This window comes from Lycorma delicatula, chromosome 1, assembly GCF_047948215.1.
Source record: "Lycorma delicatula isolate Av1 chromosome 1, ASM4794821v1, whole genome shotgun sequence".
NCBI classification, from domain to species: domain Eukaryota; kingdom Metazoa; phylum Arthropoda; class Insecta; order Hemiptera; family Fulgoridae; genus Lycorma; species Lycorma delicatula.
In genome coordinates, this window is record NC_134455.1 from 82,566,316 (window position 1) to 82,585,961 (window position 19,646).

A 19,646-nucleotide genomic window follows, 5' to 3' on the forward strand; every position below is an offset into this window, starting at 1 on the left:
ATAATACTGATAGTTATAATAATACTGACAGTTAATGAAACCTGTACATGTGAAAAACATTTCCAATCCAATACCATTCAAAATAATCAAGGCAAATTTGTCGGGTCGTTACCTTGCAACTAGGTGATTCTTTTGTTAATGCTAAAAGTCAAGTCTTGAATAAATCAGAACAGTTAAATGTAATTAATAATATAAGTAAAGATGTATCTAGGGAATTAATGATTCAGTCAAAGAAAATTAGAAATTGGTCAATAAATTCACACATGTTTAAAGGACTGCTTCAAGCGAATTCACATTTGTGGAAATTTCATTAAAAATTTGATTGAAGTGTTTACGGAATTGCTTTTTGTAGAATCAGATCTTAAAATGTGCTCAGCATTATGAAATGCAGTTATATACTTGTTAAATCGTACCTTTAATTATTCTACACAATAACATTTTTTTTGTTAGTTATTGGCTTTTCTTTAATAATAGCTAAGGTTTCATCCAACAAAGAAGAATATAGATAGTGTAGTTTTTGAATATTAGTTAAATCATCTCTTCCTAGTAAAGCCAGATATTTTTACATGGATTTGAATACTAGATCGTGGATACCGGTGTTCTTTGGTGGTTGGGTTTCAATTAACCACACATCTCAGGAATGGTCAAACTGAGAATGTACAAGACTAACACTTCATTTACACTTATACATATCATCCCCATTCATCCTCTGAAGAATTATCTAAACGGTAGTTACCGGAGGCTAAACAGGAAAAAGAAGAAGTTAAATCATCTCTATTATGTATTAAATCAATAAATATATAATTTAATATATAATTTCCTCTAAATACAGGTATATTAATGGGTTGTAGTTGTGTTTGTTTAAATATTGTATTTAATTTCTTTATTAGATGATTTTAGATCATTATTGATATAATTTATTAAATGGTGCAATTTGCATTCTATTCGACTTGTTCACAACCCAAAGATAAATCATCATCATCAAATTCCATTTCAAGTTTTGATTGAATGATGTCATATTTATCTTGCAAATTAAGAAGATTCCTTAACTTTATTTGCAAGTCAATTCTGTCATCTTGTGAGGGATCTGATTTTTTGGTAAAAGTGTGAATTCTCGTTATAGAGGCCTTTACTAACCCTCTTTGTCTTTGTTCCAATTCCATAATAGTATTAAATAACTTAAATTAACAATGTGAGATTAACAAAGTAAATTAAATGTGAAATGAATCAATGATATTACATAAATGATGAAAGAATGTAAATTAAATGTAATAATTAATTAAAAAAGATATTATATAAATGATGTAGATCTAATTTTTGCGATCCCTTTATTGGAATAATTTGTTGAATAAGATTCTTACTCAGCATTAAGATTCCTGAAAATTTTAATTTTATCCGCAGTTCTGGAGGATCAAATGATGATTCTTCAAAATTGCCTATTATATCCGCGATGCTGAAAGACCAAAGATGAGCATTCTTCAAAATTACAGATGATTCTTCAGAATTTTCAAATTATATTCGATGTTGTGGATTACATCCACGGCTAGAGAACCAAAACTGTTGATTAATTTGCCGCCTTGGTTTAATACCTCGGTTGGGTTAACATTATTAAGTATTATTTTATTTGCTGGTTCATTGAAATAAATAAATTTTTTTTTTCTCAAAAAACTTTTATTATATTATTCAAAATTATGCTTCATAAATAATGTTATAAATTAATTATAAATGACTAAATAAATGTTGAGTCTCACATGGCTGAGACTAGACTGACCACTCTAAAGTCAGTGTAAAGTAAAGCTTTGCTTTTAGCATGGAGGGAGCTGAGTGCAGCCTCCCTAAGGATTTTTTTAAATCCTGGGTTTAACTTTTATTTAAGTTTTAAATAAAATTTAAAGTTTCTCCTTTTAATAAAACTTAAAGAACATGAAATGAAACCCAGGTCTTAACACGCGTTATCTTTAGCCAGTAATAATCCTATCATCATGAAGTACCTTTCCACTGAATGTGTGTATATGTCTTGTTGATAAACAAGTATTCTTATTTCATCCCTGTATTGATCTATCTCATCTAGTGTTATTATATTCTTTCAAATTCTACAAACCAGCATCAACTAATTTTTCAACCTCTGGGAAATTCTTCAAGTAGTTACTGTACATTTCATCGATTTTTTCCTTATTCAAAAGCTTTTCCTTATTCCATAATATGTTTCATCTTATTATATTGAGAAATTTGGATTTTCATTCACCTGCATAAAAATAGTCATATTTACTACCTTGTCTGTTCAACTGTAAATCACTAAATTTATTAGCCATTATTAATTCTTTTCCACCAATAAAAATGTGTAACTGTTTATAATTTGGAATTATTCAAGATCAAATATTGAATAATCGTTGTACTCAAGCAATGAATTATGCAAAAAATAAAACTGAATATAATATATTAAGCTCAGTCTTACACAATACATTATCATTTCCCCCCACAGATAGACACTTTAAAAAAAGCTCTTTTAAATGTTAAAGTGATGAAATCTTTTTACCAGACACGAAGGGAATTAACCAACAATCAGATGTGGTATCTCTAACTAAGATATGTCATAATTGATAAAGACAAATCCGTTTAATGAATAAAATAATAAAATAAATTGAATGAATAAAATGTTTAATGAATAAAATAAAATAAAGACTAATGTTTTGAACTCGCTTTCTTCAGCTTTGAAGTAATCATAATTAAGTGTATTTGTAATCAGGCTCATACAGAATTTATATCTTTGAGGAATCACAGATTGAGTATTAGCTTCGTTGTTGATTACACTTTTGATTTACCCATAAATCTCCTTCACGTTTGTGTATAAAAAGCACATTTTTTAATATTTTGAGTTTTAAATGTTGCATAGTTTAAATGTCAAAAATAAATTACATTCCAGCCTTTTAGGTATAATTAATATATACGTATATATATTTTTTAGTAACTTATTAATCTGCAATTGAACGAAGTGTTATTTGATTTAAAACAAAAACACAAATCTGAAATTACCTTCTGAAAATAGTACATAATCTGTGCCCAGGCTGTTTTAGAAATATTGTTTGTTTTAATGAAACAAGAGAGGTGAAAATTAAAACTTGTGAAACTTACAACTTATTAAAACTTAGATTTGCCATACAGAATTCATTCAAGTATTTAATATTAAATATGATTATTATACTTAAATTTTGAGATAGGAGTTGTAAAAGAAAATTTTCTGTACCTCTAGTTTTCCAGTAGGAAGGTAATTTTCTCTTTAGCGAGTAATATTTATATCTCTCTACAGACAAATACTTTTTCTTACTTTACAAACAATTGATATGATTTAAAACCAAATCATACAAACAACAACCATTAATACAAATAATGTATAACACGACAATTGGTTTTTTTGGTGACGATTTCAAGATGTCACTGGAAAAGTAATTAAATGCATATATCCTTATGATTTCCTTCTTTTGGTTTTTGATGTTTAAACTGAGAAAATATAAACCAAAAAATTGTCAGTTTCTTGGGAAATGATGGAATTCAAAGGCATATCATGCCAACAGATTTATCAATAGTCACAAGCTTGGAAATGGTTGTAGTTAAATCTATGAAATATAATCTGAGACATGATAAACATTAGAAAGTGTGATTTTAATGTTTGAAGTACATAATGCTATCCAAGTCGAGTAGAAGCATGTCTTAACTTTCATCCTCTATGTTTCCTATCTTGTTATTCTATACACTTAAATCTTAATGCACTTAAGATTAAGTTGCACTTAAAGGAAATAGTCCAAATCATTTATTCATCATTATTTCTCAAAAGCCCTAATAAACAAGCTTACAGTTGTGTACATAAAATCTTTGGTGCTGACATATTGTGAATTACTTATAACAGGTGTAACAACATACAAAGTCAAAAATTTAGTATTCTCATCAATTTGGCAGTTTAATACTAATAAAAGATGTTAGACTGCAATTGTAGAGTGGAAGAGCAGACAATAGAACATATTATTACGAAGTGCCCACTTTGAGCATTTGACAGAGATCTGGGAACTCTACATCAAGTGACTCGTGAGTGCTATGGACTGGTTGTCAAATATGGACATTTCTATCTGATTGTGGATAATTTGTATACTTGTAAAACCATATGTACTTGTAAACCATATATATATATTTACAGAGGAGATTAGTATAGATTGAAAGGATTCATCTGGGATCAGACAATCTTTGTGTGCTCAACTAAAGCAAACTACAAAATAAGTTACTAAATTGTGCCCACTACCCACCTAAATTTTGATTAACCTACAGTTTAAGTATAACATTTTTTTTAAAATTATACTGATTTTGATGAGCAGTATGTTTTGCCCACAAGGTAATGCACTCTAGCAGGAAGGTTATGAGTTGCTGGGAGCATGCAATTAATATATTTAAAAGCTATATTTATAAACATTGAAGCTAGAGATGTAGACATGGACTAGACGTATGAGTAAAGTGACTGATAAAATGAATATTAAATTAAATATTAAGGCATATGTTAGTTAAGAGGAAAAACAGTTTATTTGTACTTTACCATTCAAAGTTTTCTGTGACTAGAGGAAATCCTTATTTCACTACAGAAATGCTTGCTGTTTGGCATTCAAGATATAACACAATCACTAGCCTTCAGACTGAACTGGCACTACAATTAGGCAGAAGGCTGCTAGGCTGTTGGCAAAGCCTAATCCTCAAATATTAAAAGCTGGTGCAGGTGCTGATCCTTTAATTACATTTTATAACAAAATTACTCTGCACTACAGTTTGGTGAAGACCCCTTGCAACACAGTTTGAAAGCGATCATCCCACTTATAGTATGGTGTTTTCTGAAAGTATGCTATTAAATGCAGTCAGGCAATAACTATCACTTCGAAAAATATGTATGTTAATACTTACAAAAAGTACACTTATTGAAATATTACTGCAGGGCTACTTGCTTTAATATAATCTATGTAAGTATTACAACTGATTTTTTTAACACTGTTACATAAATTTATTGCAACACAAGTTTCCCTTATGTTTATTTTCCCTTATGTTTATTGGCCTCCTCTATGAATCATGAGACCTTGCCGTTGGTGAGGGGGTTTGAGTGCTCAGGGATACAGAGTAGCTGGACCGAAGGTGCAACCATATCGGAGAGGTATCTGTTGAGAGCCAGACTAAGGAATGATTCCTGAAAGAGGGCAGCAGCTCTTTCAGTAGTTGTTAGGGGCGTGAGTCACAATGACTTAAACGGCCACATCAACATCACTCAGGCCTCTGAGTACTGCGCAGCTGAAAGCAATGGAAAACTACAGCTGTTTTTTTTCCAAGAAAATGTGGCTCTCTGCATTTTCAAAAGCAACAATGGAGGCGCCTTCCTTGGTAAAATATTCCGGAGGTAAAATAGTCCCCCGTTCGGATCTCCGGGTGGGGACTACTAAGGAAGGGGTCACCAGAAAAGTAAAAAATAACATTCTACGAGTCGGAGCGTGGAATATTAGAAGTTTAAAAAAGGTTGGTAGGGTAAAAAATTTAAAAAGGGAAATGGATAGGGTAAACGTGGATATAGTAGGAATTAGTGAGGTTCGGTGGGAAGAGGAAGGCGACTTTTGGACAGACGAGTTTAGAGTAATTAACTCAGCGTCAAATAATGGGCGGGCAGGAGTAGGTTTCGTGATGAACAAGAACATAAGGAGGAGAGTGGAGTACTTCAAGATGCATAGCGATAGAGTCATTGTAATAAGGATAAAATCAAAACCTAAACCGACAATGATTGTTAACGTCTATATGCCTACAAGTGCCCATGATGATGATGAGGTAGATTGTGTATACGAAGAGATTGATGAAGCAATTAAACACGTAAAAGGAGATGAAAATTTAATAATAGTTGGAGATTGGAATGCAAGCATTGGAAAAGGCAAGGAAGGAAATATAGTGGGTGAATACGGGCTGGGCAAAAGGAATGAAAGAGGGGACCGACTTATAGAGTTTTGCACGAAGTATAATTTAGTAATTGCCAACACCCAATTTAAAAATCATAATAGAAGAATATACACTTGGAAAAAGCCAGGCGATACTGCAAGGTATCAGATAGATTATATCATTATATCATGGTTAAACAAAAATTTAGAAATCAACTTCTCAATTGCAAAGCATATCCTGGAGCAGACATTGATAGCAACCATAATATGGTGATAATGAAATGTAGATTGGGGTTTAAAAACCTGAAGAAAAGGTGTCAGATGAATCGGTGGAATTTAGAGAAGCTTGAGGAAGTGGAGGTAAAGAAGATGTAGAAAGAAAAGGTAAAGAAGAGGTAGACAATGTAGAAGAAGAATGGGCGAATGTTAAAAAGGAAATTCTTTAATCAGCAGAAGCAAACTTAGGCGGAATAAAGAGAACTGGTAGAAAACCTTGGGTTTTAGACGATATATTGCAGCTGATGGATGAACATAGAAAATATAAGAATGCTAGTGATGAAGAAAGTAAAAGGAACTATCGACAATTAAGAAATGCTATAAACAGGAAGTGCAAACTAGTGAAAGAAGAGTGGATTAAAGAAAAGTGTTCAGAAGTGGAAAGTGGAATGAATTAGAAAATAGTGTTATAGAGAAAGAAGAGGAAGTTGAGGAGGATGAAATGGGAGAAACAATACTGAGATCTGAATTTAAGAGAGCATTAAAAGATTTAAATGGCAGAAAGGCTCCTGGAATAGATGGAATACCTGTAGAATTACTGCGCAGTGGAGGTGAGGAAGCGATTGATAGATTATACAAACTTGTGTGTAATATTTATGAAAAAGGGGAATTTCCGTCAGACTTCAAAAAAAGTGTTATAGTAATGATACCAAAGAAAGCAGGGGCAGATAAATGTGAACAATTAGTTTAACTAGTCATGAATCAAAAATCTTAACTAGAATTCTACACAGAAGAATTGAGAGTAGAGTGGAAGAATTGTTAGGAGAAGACCAATTTGGTTTCAGGAAAAGTTTAGGGACAAGGGAAGCAATTTTAGGTCTCAGATTAATAGTAGAAGGAAGATTAAAGAAAAACAAACCGACATACTTGGCGTTTATAGACCTAGAAAAGGCATTCGATAATGTAGACTGGAATAAAATGTTTAGCATTTTAAAAAAAATTAGGGTTCAAATACGGAGATAGAAGAACAATTGCTAACATGTACAGGAACCAAACAGCAACAGTAACAATTGAAGAACATAAGAAAGAAGCCGTAATAAGAAAGGGAGTCCGACAAGGATGTTCCCACATTATTTTTCCTTAAGTTTTTAGTGATATTTATTAGTTTCAATAATGAATGATTACAGAATAAATTAAAATTAGGTTTATATAAAATAATACACCTAATAGTCCAATGTTGTACCTAAAAATTTTGTTTTTACACTTTTAGATGACATGATGGAAATTTTAAAACCCTACTGTTGGTGAAATAATTATTGGGATAGTCTGAAACTAAATATTTTAATATAAGTTTTCTGCATGTTATCTGCGTGACAGACACAAGTTTTTTGGAAATGATACATATTTTTCTATTAAAATGAATTCGTAGAAAAACAATTTAAAACAGAATAGGCATTGATTTTGAATAGTATAAAATTATAACACCTCATTTAGGTAACTTTTCAGAAATCAGACTAATTTCCATCATTTTTATTTACACATATAATTCATAACAAAGGATAGTTAAAAGGAAACTGAAAAAACCTCAAAAAGGTTATAAAAATAAATTTTATTCAATTTATTAATATTAAACAATTAAACAAAATGAAAATAAAAAAATATGTAAAAAAAAGATAATATTACATAAATATAATAAATAATATTATTACATAAATTTAACATCATAAAATTATGTATTAAATACATATGTTTTAGGGGAATGCTTCTCATAAGAATATTACAGCCCTTAATTAATTCAGGTTTGTTATTGTTTGTTATTTAGTTAAAAGTTTGAATAAAAATTATCCATAGTGACTTTTTATGTACTAATGTAATCCAAAGTGCCATTTCAAAATAACTCAAATGAAAAGATTTGACAAAAGTACTTATGGTATTACTTCAAATGAATAGAATAGAAAAGTTTCTTCACGTTAGATCGGCAAAAATGAATTCAGACAGTTACATTACATCATCTTACCATCTAAATGTTTTCTTAAAAGTATGAATGGAAAGTTTACCTTTCTTTACACGCAAAATGCATAGAAAGGTGCATCTTCAAAGTAGAATATGTGTAAAAGATTTCTGAAAAATACTATACAAGTTTTTTTTCACCAGTATGAACAGACAGATGTATAACTTGCAAAGTGTAACTTACAGCAAAAGATTCTTGACAAACATTACATTCACACTGGTGAATTTATTTTCATCAGTGTGAATAGAGATATGTGTCTTTAAAGTTGATCTCTGATTAAAAGATTTCTGACAGATATTGCATGTGAATTTTTTTTCACCAGTATGAATGGAGATATGTGTTTTTAAATTAGATCTCTGACTAAAAGATTTCTGACAGATATTACAAGTGAACTTCTTTTCACCAGTATGAATGGAGGTATGTGTATTTAAACTTGATTTCTGATTAAAAGCTTTCTGACAGATATTACATTTGAATTTTTTTTCACCAGTATGAATAAAGATATGTGATTGTAAACTTGATCTCTGATTAAAAGATTTCTGACAGATATTGCATGTGAATTTTTTTTCACCAGTATGAATGGAAATATGTGATATTAAACTTGATCTCCGATTAAAAGATTTCTGACAGATATTGCATGTGAATTTCTTTTCACCAGTATGAATGGAGATATGTGTCATTAAAGTTGATCTCTGATTAAAAGAGTTTTGACAGATATTGCATGTGAATTTCTTTTCACCAGTATGAATGGAGATATGTGTCTTTAAACTTGATCTCTGATTAAAAGATTTCTGACAGATATTGCATGTGAATTTCTTTTCACCAGTATGAGTGGAAATATGTGTTTTTAAACTTGATCTCTGATTAAAAGATTTGTGACAGATATAGCATTTGAATTTTTTTTCACCAGTATGAATGAAGGTATGTGATTGTAAACTTGATCTCTGATTAAAAGATTTCTGACAGATATTGCATGTGAATTTCTTTTCACCAGTATGAATGGAGATATGTGATTTTAAATTACATCTCTGACTGAAAGATTTCTGACAGATATTGCATGTGAATTTCTTTTCTCCAGTATGAATGGAGATATGTGTCTTTAAAGTTGATCTCTGGTTAAAAGATTTCTGACAGATATTGCATGTGAATTTCTTTTCACCAGTATGAATGGAGATATGTGATTTTAAATTACATTTATGACTGAAATACTTCTGACATATTTTACACATGAATTTTTTCTCATTATCATGAATGTATCTGTTCTTTAAACAATCATGATTGTTGTAATCTAAATTACTTAAAAATGATTTTAAGCACACATCACAGAGTTTACCTTTTTTTTTTCTAAACTGAGGTGGTCTTTCATCAAAAACTGCTCCTTCACCATGATCCTGCAAACAGATTAATACAATATGTTTATCTAGTAAAAAATTGAATTATAAACTTTAGGTTACTTGAATGTGGTACGTTTGTTGTATGAAACCCAAATTTTAATACTTCAAATTAAAATCCAGAAAACATTATTTCTCAATATATTACTATTACAAATTTTAATAGAAGATAAGTTAAATAATATTTGCATTTTACTAAGTTTGTTTTATAAATCACATTATAAATAAATATTATTCTCTTCATATAAGTGGTGGGTAATTCTTCCAAGAGGAGGTTATTATCTGCTGTTTATGAAGAGGTGACAACTAGGCTCACTTGTGGATATCTGATGACGCAAATGGATGCACCTCTTTGTGCTTGCTGCGACTAACAGTGCATTCATCATATCCTTGTGGATTATGTCTGGGCATTATGTTGCAAGTTTAACCTGGCTAATGAAACGTGATCTTATGTTTTACGATTTCTTATGGCCATCCGTTCATATTCAAATATTTAAATTACTGTGTTTAATCTATTTATGCTATTTGCTGTAAAGCAGATAGTAATTTTATTATCTTAATTTTTCATTTTAATATATATTTTAATTGTTTTTAAAGATGTTTTTGTTTTTAATTAATTAAATAAACTTTATTTCAAGAGAAAAATTGCTATTCCAGACTGCGATTCAAACCCAGAACTCTCCAATGAAAGAAGGGATATTGTTTACTACTTTACTATGCAAAGTTAAACACACATACATACACACACACAAACACACACACACACACAGAGAGAGAGAGAGAGAGAGAGAGAGAGAGAGAGAAAGAGAGAGTGTGAGTGTAAAATTATGTGCATAAACTGCATTAATTATAATTTGTATTAAATATAAATCAGTTACAGAGAATGATAAAAATGAATTATTTAATCAGAAGTAAAATATTGTTTATCAGAAAAATGAAAATTTTTTGTTAAATCATGAATAATATAATGATAATTATTGATCAATTGTTAAGTTTTAAGTATAAAAAACGGGTTAAAGATGTGCTAACTTTATTTACTTTTTCTTTTGTAGAATTTAGATTACAGAAAAAGTACATTTTAAGAGGGATTATTAATAATGGTATTTTTATAAGTGTTATTAATTTAAACAATTCTGTAACTGCAGTCAAAGAAAGAGCTGTCTTATTTATGCTAGGAGATAAGTTGAAACAAAAAATTAAATTTCATATGAAAAATAGCTACAAAATGAATATAATGAATAATACTGTGGTAAAAACTAAAAGAAATATTTTATCAACACTACCTACCTTCTTTTATTTCTGAATTTTACAAATCCTACATACATAATACAATTTTTTTCCAGTTTAGTTTTATCAGAAGAAAACTTTAAGAATTTCATTTCTTGTTAATTCAGACTTCTAAAATAGCTGTGACTTTATTCAGAAAAAATCATTTCCACTTTAGCACTTTCAAATGAACACATGAAGATATATACAAAGATATTTTATATTATGTTTTAGGAGAATGGGGGAACACACTGCTGCACAAGTTACACCAGCTAAGAATATAACTATAACTTTTTTAATGCTACCAGTTCATTATCTTACCATTCAAAATTTAGAAAAGAGAAAATACTTAGCAGTATTCAGACCAAAAATAAAGAATAACCACTTTGACTGAATAACATTATTTAAGGGTTAGAAGAATTCTTAAACCAGGAAACAGAGTATAGGTTAAAAAATGCAAAATAATGGGAAGCTTTGGATGAGTAAATATGAGTCGAGTGTAAAGAAGTATAATGAGATTACTCTTGAGCAATGGATGTGGCTGGTGGGGTAGGCCCATTACACGATCATAATTATCATTAAATTACTTAAGGCATAAAGAAAACTTATCATAAAAAGGAGAAGAAAGATCACACATTTTCATTAAAAACAAAAAAGTTTTATGTAGATCAAATGTTTTCATTAAAAACAAAAAATCTTATGTTTCACATTTTCTACTTATAATGTATAAATGTTAATACCAGATATAAATATCATGCACAGTAACAGAATCACAGCTAAGCATAATAATAAATTCTTTTGTTATAAGAAAATAACATTACAGTTTGTATGGTGAAACAAAGATAAAAAATAACATATCTTCAAGTACATTAATGAAAAAAATTACTGGAAAAGTGATAGTCCAGAGGACAGACCCCTCGCGGTCACCCACAGTGTTTGTTATCCTCATGATTGTGAGAGAGCTTTTCAGGCTTTAATTGTTATTTATCAGTGTATTCTCGCATTCATGAGGATAACACTGATAAATAACAATTAAAGCCTGAGAAGCTCTCTTTCCTTCAATGTTTTTCTCGTTTGACATAGAACCTCCTACTGTAATATCCTTTTTGGTTCTCCTTCCTATTACCCTTAATACCTTATATCTTGGGAAGGGGTCAAAATAGAGAGCAGCAAATCAGATATGTTATAAAAAATTCATAATCTATTATTTTTATGTCAAAAAACGAATTCAAAAATGGTATTAGGTCATCATCCTAGAGAAAAAATTCACACTCCTAGGGGGCTACGGTCTCAGTATATGGCTTTAACGTTTGCCAGGATAACAGGAATTTATCCTGAAAATTGAGCAGTTGATTGGTTGGTTCTCGTATGACGCTGTTGCAAACAGCGTGTCATATATACATATATATGTTAGATAAACAAATTTTATTTCAAATATAGTAATTTTATATTTACATTTTTTTACTATTTTACTAGTCCTCTAGATACCTGGGCATTTTAGCCCCAAGTCCAATGTAAATTTTTTTTGTTGGGGTGCAAAACTAAGATTTAAAAAAAAAATATAAACTAAATATCAGTAAAATAAAAATAAAATTAACAATAAAAATCACAATGACAGAGGAAAAAAAATTAAAACATTATAAAACGCTAAAAACATAATTACATAATTATTAAATATTTGAGTACAGGTATATGGTCTTTAAAAATGACAAAATATTCAATAACATCATTTTGTTTCCAATAATACTTCAGATGTTAGCCCCTAATTTAAATTTCCAATGCAATACTACATAACAGACACAACTCACAAGAAGGTGAAGGTCAGGTGGTAGTCACAGGGAATACAAACAGGTGCATTGGTCTGATTCATGAGGTGTCCATGAGTAAGTTTAATGTGACCAATTCATGTGGCAAATAATAACCTCTTCTTTTTGGTTATTCCTGCATCAAGAGTTTGAAAGTGACACATTGATCTTAACTGTATGAAGTTTATTGTTGATGGTACCTCATGATTTACAAGAAGGCTGTCAAGGCGGTAATAATGTTGAGTGGAGGTTATTGTAAATTTAGGGATAAGAAAAGCTCTGAGGGATGAGCTCTGGTTTCTAGTAAGGCAGCAGATCTTGGCCATTTCTGATATCGACTAAGATGTTTGGAAAACACAAAGGTCAGATGATTTGATTGGGCTTTAATGTAAGAGACATAGGAGCACAATTGATTTCGTCTATACTGAAGAGAAGGCTGAAGGCTGACGACCGTCCACTAGTAAACTTACCAAGGGGCTTAAATGAAATGCACCTGTAGCAAGATGGTTAAATGAATAATGAACTATGGAGCATCCTAAGAGCGGTGGCTATGTGGAAGAATAAGCCACACAGCTGTAGTCCAATCTAGTAGAAGTGGACTAGAGCTCAGTACAAGTACAACATGCATACTTGATCAGCTCCCCAACTAGTATTGGATAGAACTATCAGCATATCTAACAATTTTAGACATTTTACCTTTAACTCCTTTAAATGTATTACTCACTTTTATTCATTGGTCAAACCACAATCTTAATATCTAACCCACGTACAGGGTTCAACTGGTACACCATGTAAAATGGTGTACCATTTCAACATGTTATCTCAAGCAGAAAAAAAGCAAATACGTTTCATTTTCTCCAAGGAAAACATGATCTAGTAGTTTTACAACAGTATTCCAAATGGGTTATTATGTATTAGAACAGCCTCTTGAATTGAAAAATAAGAAGATACAAGAGAGATGTACTCTTGTATCTTCTTATTTATTATAAGCTGAGGGACTATTATTATCATGTATGGAGGTTCATAAAGCCCAACCGCAGTTGAGCAATAGCAAGTTCTCTTGGCTCTCTTGTTTGTTCTGACTATGAGAACTGGTTGATCCCTTGTCTGATTAAGAGATTTACAATTTTAATTTTTTTGTAAGTACAAATCTTTAAAAGTATTTTTTTTTAACTTTAAAAAATAAGTCTTCTTATCAAATTTCTTATTACTCAAATCTAAATTGTCGAAAGTGTTATTTTTTTTTAATGTAAATAATTTTTTAAAAACATGATTATTAAGCAACAGTATTTATTATTATTTTTTTTTTTATAAGCATCTTAAATATAACGATGCATATTAAAATATTTTCTTATTATTCTACCTAATCTCAGTGTCAGGAATCTCAGTGGACATATCCCAGATCCTTCAAAATTAATTTAATAATCATTTATTTATTATTAAAACAAAGAGGAAGCTCCAATGTTTATTGACACAAAATAACTATATTTATTAAAAACAGTACATATAATCAAGCAAAATAAAATTAAAAAAATTCAAAACTCTGTTCACTCACAAATACACTAATAAAGTTCAAAAATTTACTGATAGATAAATGGAAATATTTCTGTATAAATCCCTCAGCTTGTAACAAATAAAGTAATTCAATAAACTAAATTAACACTATAATGTTTAGAAATTTAAATTAACACTTAATATTTAGAAATATTAAGCAATATAAATTATATATAATTATCTTTCATTAGTATTTTTCATTTTGTTTACAATTTATAAAATATTTATAAGAACGAAATAAAAAAGTAAAAGGTTTTTCTGATATAAGCAGATCTTCTACTTTTGCATAAATTCATGAAAACACAGGATTTTCAACAGAGCACGTCAAACAATAAACTGACTCTGAAATAGCTATTTTCATTAAAAAACTCATTTCCAGCAAAACTTAAAAGTAGCATTTTAAATTCAGACAATAAACTATGAAAAGCTCTTAAAGTGATGCGTTAATTTTAAGTAGGGCTTTTAGTTACATAATAATAAAAACAGAAATCTTACCATTTCTTGAAGTTTTATATCAAACTTTGCTAATTTAATTGAAGGAATGTCCAAACTGGTAAAAGTTAGTGAAATATCACCACTGCTGTCTATATGAAGTGGATCCATTTTTTTTGGCAAGTAAGAATGTGATTCAACATCCTTCAACATAAAAGTATTTCATTAAGTTATACAATTGTGTTTCCATTTATTAATTTGTCAGGAATTATATTTATAACCAACCATGGCCAATACTACTTTTTTAATATTCAACAATAGATAAAAGCAAATTCAGTTGAACATGGAAATGGAAAGATGAAAAACATTCTTCTAAGACTACTCTTAGATATGCTAGAACATATGAAACCAACATGTATTAGGATACATGAGAAAGAGGAGAAAAATACAATAATTAGTAGGTGAATCATAAAATAAGGCATCTAGTCATTAAATTTAATAAAGGTGGCCTTTATTGTAACTTTAAAACTATGTAGATTATTTTCTAAATTGGTTAGGTCCGAATCTTGTAAGCTTTTACATTTTATAATGCTATCTATCTCATTTGTGTTAACTGGGATTTGTGCTAACCATTCGTGTTACAAACAATCTTGTTTAGGCTCCAATTGTACCAATCCTTTATGTCCAACACTGAACTGAAGTGATGGAAATATTACCTCTTTTTTTTACGAACTATATAGTATTTTTTTAATAACTTCATCCTTGTTTTGACCCGCCTCCCAGAGTCGGGCCCACAATCAAATATTACTCAACGGCGAGAGGTGCCCGCCTAACCGCCCAAGCAGCGACACTGGACCCGGATAATCCGTTCCCAGCCCCCCACCCAGGCAGCCGGGACTCGATCTTTTATTTCACGTCTCTAATAAGGGGTGATTTTTTTTTCAATTTATATTTGATTTTGTTTGTGTTATAATAGTGTAACCATATATATAAAATATATTTTTACAAAACATCTTTTAACGTATAAGATGATAATTTCAACTGATATGTAGTCATAATATAAAATACATTCGTTGTACTGTAATATCATTAAAATAAGACAATGATATTGTAATAATAAAATAGTAAAATAAAGTGCAGTATTTTTTGAGTACAATAATTTCCGTATATCATTTACTGTATCACTTAACAAGAACCTATCTTGTATTCCTGCATTAAATATGATTCTCAATTTCATTATATGCGGAAATTTTCCGAAACGTAACACCCGCGCAAAATGAAGGTGCACTGCATGATAAATTTATATAAATAATAAATAAATTTAAAAGTATAAATATAATCGAACCAAACTTAACCTACCCTCGCATAAGTTAAATTTGGTTAGATTATATTTCTTTATATAAAGTTAGATCATAATTTTAATTTATTTGTTTTCTCCTTTCAGTGGCGCCATCTAACATACTAACAACAGCGACTTACTGATTAACTACAGATCGGCTGCGGGCATCTTCTTGAAAAATACCAAGAATTTTGTTATTTGGGAAGTAGAATTACTAAAGATGGACGAAGCAGGAGCGATATAAAATGTCGAATAGCACAGGCGAAATGATGAGAATTTAGTCTGAAATATAATTTGCTTACATCAAAAATTAAACATGGGGAAAACATTTTTGAAAGTATATGTTTAGAGTGTAGCTATATAGGAAGTGAAACTTGGACGATCAGGGTACCTAAGAAGAAAATTATTAGAAACTTTTTAAATGTGATGCTGTAGGAGAATGTTAAAAGTCAGGTGGGTGGATATAAAGAGCTGTTGTGGCAAATCAATGAAGAAAGAAGTATTTGGAAAAATATAGTCAAAAGAAGATGCAGACTTATAGACCACATATTAAGGCATCCTAGAATAGTCACTTTAATATTGGAGGAACATGTAGTTGGGAAAAATTGTGTAGGCAGGCAACATTTGGAATATGTAAAGCAAATTGCTTGGGATGTAGGATGTAGGGGGTGTACCGAATTGAAATGACTAGCACAAGATAGGGAATCTTGGAGATCTGCATCAAACAAGTCAAATGACTGAAGACAAAAAAAAATGAGTTCATAATCCCAAAAGAAAATCAATAGGATTTGATCTAAAACACATGATTTTTTGATTACAAATGATGTAATAATGCTCTAAATGAGTAGGCAATTAAATGGCAAGAGATAAAGTGTATGGGCCTGGTCCAAAACTTAAAAACAATGTCAATGTAGGTGTACCTAAAAAACTGGATGCCAAATATAACTGTCAATCTTTATAAGCTGTCGAACTATAAACTTATGTTATGCCTTATTTTAACAATTAACTACTTTCATTATAGTATTTGGCCAGAGAACAACTGCAACAAAATGATAATTAGATCAACAAACAAAAGAAAATATATAGAGATTATCATACAGAAAAAAGAATATCAAATAAAACTGTTAAATGAAAGCTGGGCTGAATGTGAAAAATGAATAGTTTAAACAGCTATCAATTTCTTTAAAAAGGTGGTGGAACAACAGAACAGTGTGGCTACAATAAAAGAAGACAAATCTACACACTTTTAAAAATTTCTGATTATATTTCTTGTTTAGTCATGTGAACAACAAGTTCAACTGGCAACTGATAAGAGCTTCCAAAGAAAAATTATGTATGTTAAAACTTCATTAAAGAATGCAGACATGTGGAACAAAAATATACAACCTGTATACTGATGTCAATAGAGTGAATTTTTTCTCAATCACTTTTATACAAATACACGTTTTCAGTTAAAATAATAATAATAACTCTCTTATAATAGTGGTTCTTAAAAGGCTGTTCTAAGTTTCCATCTAGTTCAGTGTTACTAAGTATATGACAGCACGGATGGACAAACAATAGATACTTTTACAGGTTGCAATAAGGTCATGATATTTAGTCACTTATTACTGTTTAAAAGCTATATCATTATGCATTACTTTGAGTTCTTATGGTGGTGCAGGAGACGTGACATAAAAAAAGTAAAATTTATGATTAAAAAAAGAAATTATTAAAATTAAAAATTAAGCCAATTTATAATTTAAACAATTTGTTTTCAATTAATGAATTTGCAACTGATAAAAAATACAGATATGTAGAACATAAAAAGATACAAATTTAATGACAATATAAGTTACCTATATGTATTTTTTATAAAGGAGTAACATTTAAAATTTTTCATTGGAACTTGCAAATTCATTAATTGAAAAAATTTGTTTAAATTATAAATTCACTTAATCTTTTGAAAACTGTTAATTTTTAATTTTAATAACTTTTTTTAATCATTAATTTTAATTTTTCCTGTGGCATGTCTCATGCATCAAAATAAGAACTCTAAGCAATGCACAGTGATACAGCTTTTGAACAGTAATACATGATTAAGTTATCAAAGGCCTTATTGCAACCTGTACAAGTATCTATTGTTTGTCCATCCGTGCTGTCATATACTTAGTAACACTGAACTAGTTGGAAACTTAGAATAGCCTTTTAAGAACTAGTATTGTAAGAGATTTATTATTATTATCTTAACTGATAATATGTATTTGTATAAAAGTGATAGCATTTATAATTTTTCTTTGTTACACCAGATTGTTACCAAAAACTTACTTGCTCAGATGTCAAATCAGTTTCTGCCTTAACTACCGGTACAAACAAAAATTCATTCTCTTCCATTTCATCCGTAAGTTCTACTTTAATATCGGAGCACAATGGTTCTCCATCCACAAATGAATTATTAATTGTTGTGTCCATTTTCTGCAAACGAAAATAAATTTAATTTACATTTGAAACACAATCGGAATAATGTTATTTACAGAATAAACAGTGTATAAACATAAATATAATAACACTAGTTCTCGTTCTCCATCTACTGACTGCTGTCCTTTTTTAAGTACATGAACAAAATGAAATAAACAATAATGATCACTTTGTTTACCTATTACATAAAAATTTGTCATTACATGACTTCCTAGTATGCCTATTAAATTACATATACACATTTTTTCCTGCACTTCATTTAAACTTATTTCATTTGAAAGTGAGATACAATACACCAATTCCTTAATAAAGTGGGCAATTCACAATTGCTGAAATATTAGTTTTTATTAACATCAAATATTTATACAATTTTTAGTTCAAAAATCTTACATGAAATATTAGGATAGAGTAAAAGGCCCTTTATTACACATATTACTAGATCAGTATTATTCGTATCTTCGTGAGCTGCTGATTAACAGGAATTTTAGATTTCTAGTGTGTCATATAAACAAGAGTTAATAATTAAACTATTCTGTTTAGTGACCTCCTGTGTACTGGTTACAAATGTTAATTTCGATCTAACGGTGTTAAAATATTAATTTTTTATAATGAATATTATTTATTTTATAATAATTGGATTATTTGGTGAATAATAAAAAATGAAAAATAAACATTCACACAGGAAAAAAGACAGAAGTATAACATGAAGAAATATAACTCAAAAAACGACAAGATGATTATGAAAGGGAAGAAAATGTTAAGAACAAGGGAAGAATAAAAAATTAAGAGAAGATGATAAATATAAAGAGGAAGAAGGTGTTAAAACCAAAGAAAGAATAAAAATATTAAGAGAAGATAATAAATATAAAAAGCAAGAAACCGTTAAGACCAAGGAAAAAATTAAAAGAGAGGCAATTGGAAAACTAAAGAACGTGTACACAAATTATGATCAGAAGAATTATATCAAACCAAATTGGCAACAAACGAAAAACAAAATTTCGTAAACAAACGAAATGATCAACTCCGATTTAGGGAGAACATTGTCCGACAATATCAGAGGAGTAATGAGCTAAAAAATAAGAATTTTTTTTAATGATCGGGCTGTATGCCTCAGTATTATGTTATTCTTGTGAGTATCTATTCTTCAGTCCCTCCGTCATTAACTTTAATATAAATAATATTAAACAGAAATTACACTAGAAAATCCCAAAATAATACGATTCTAAAAGA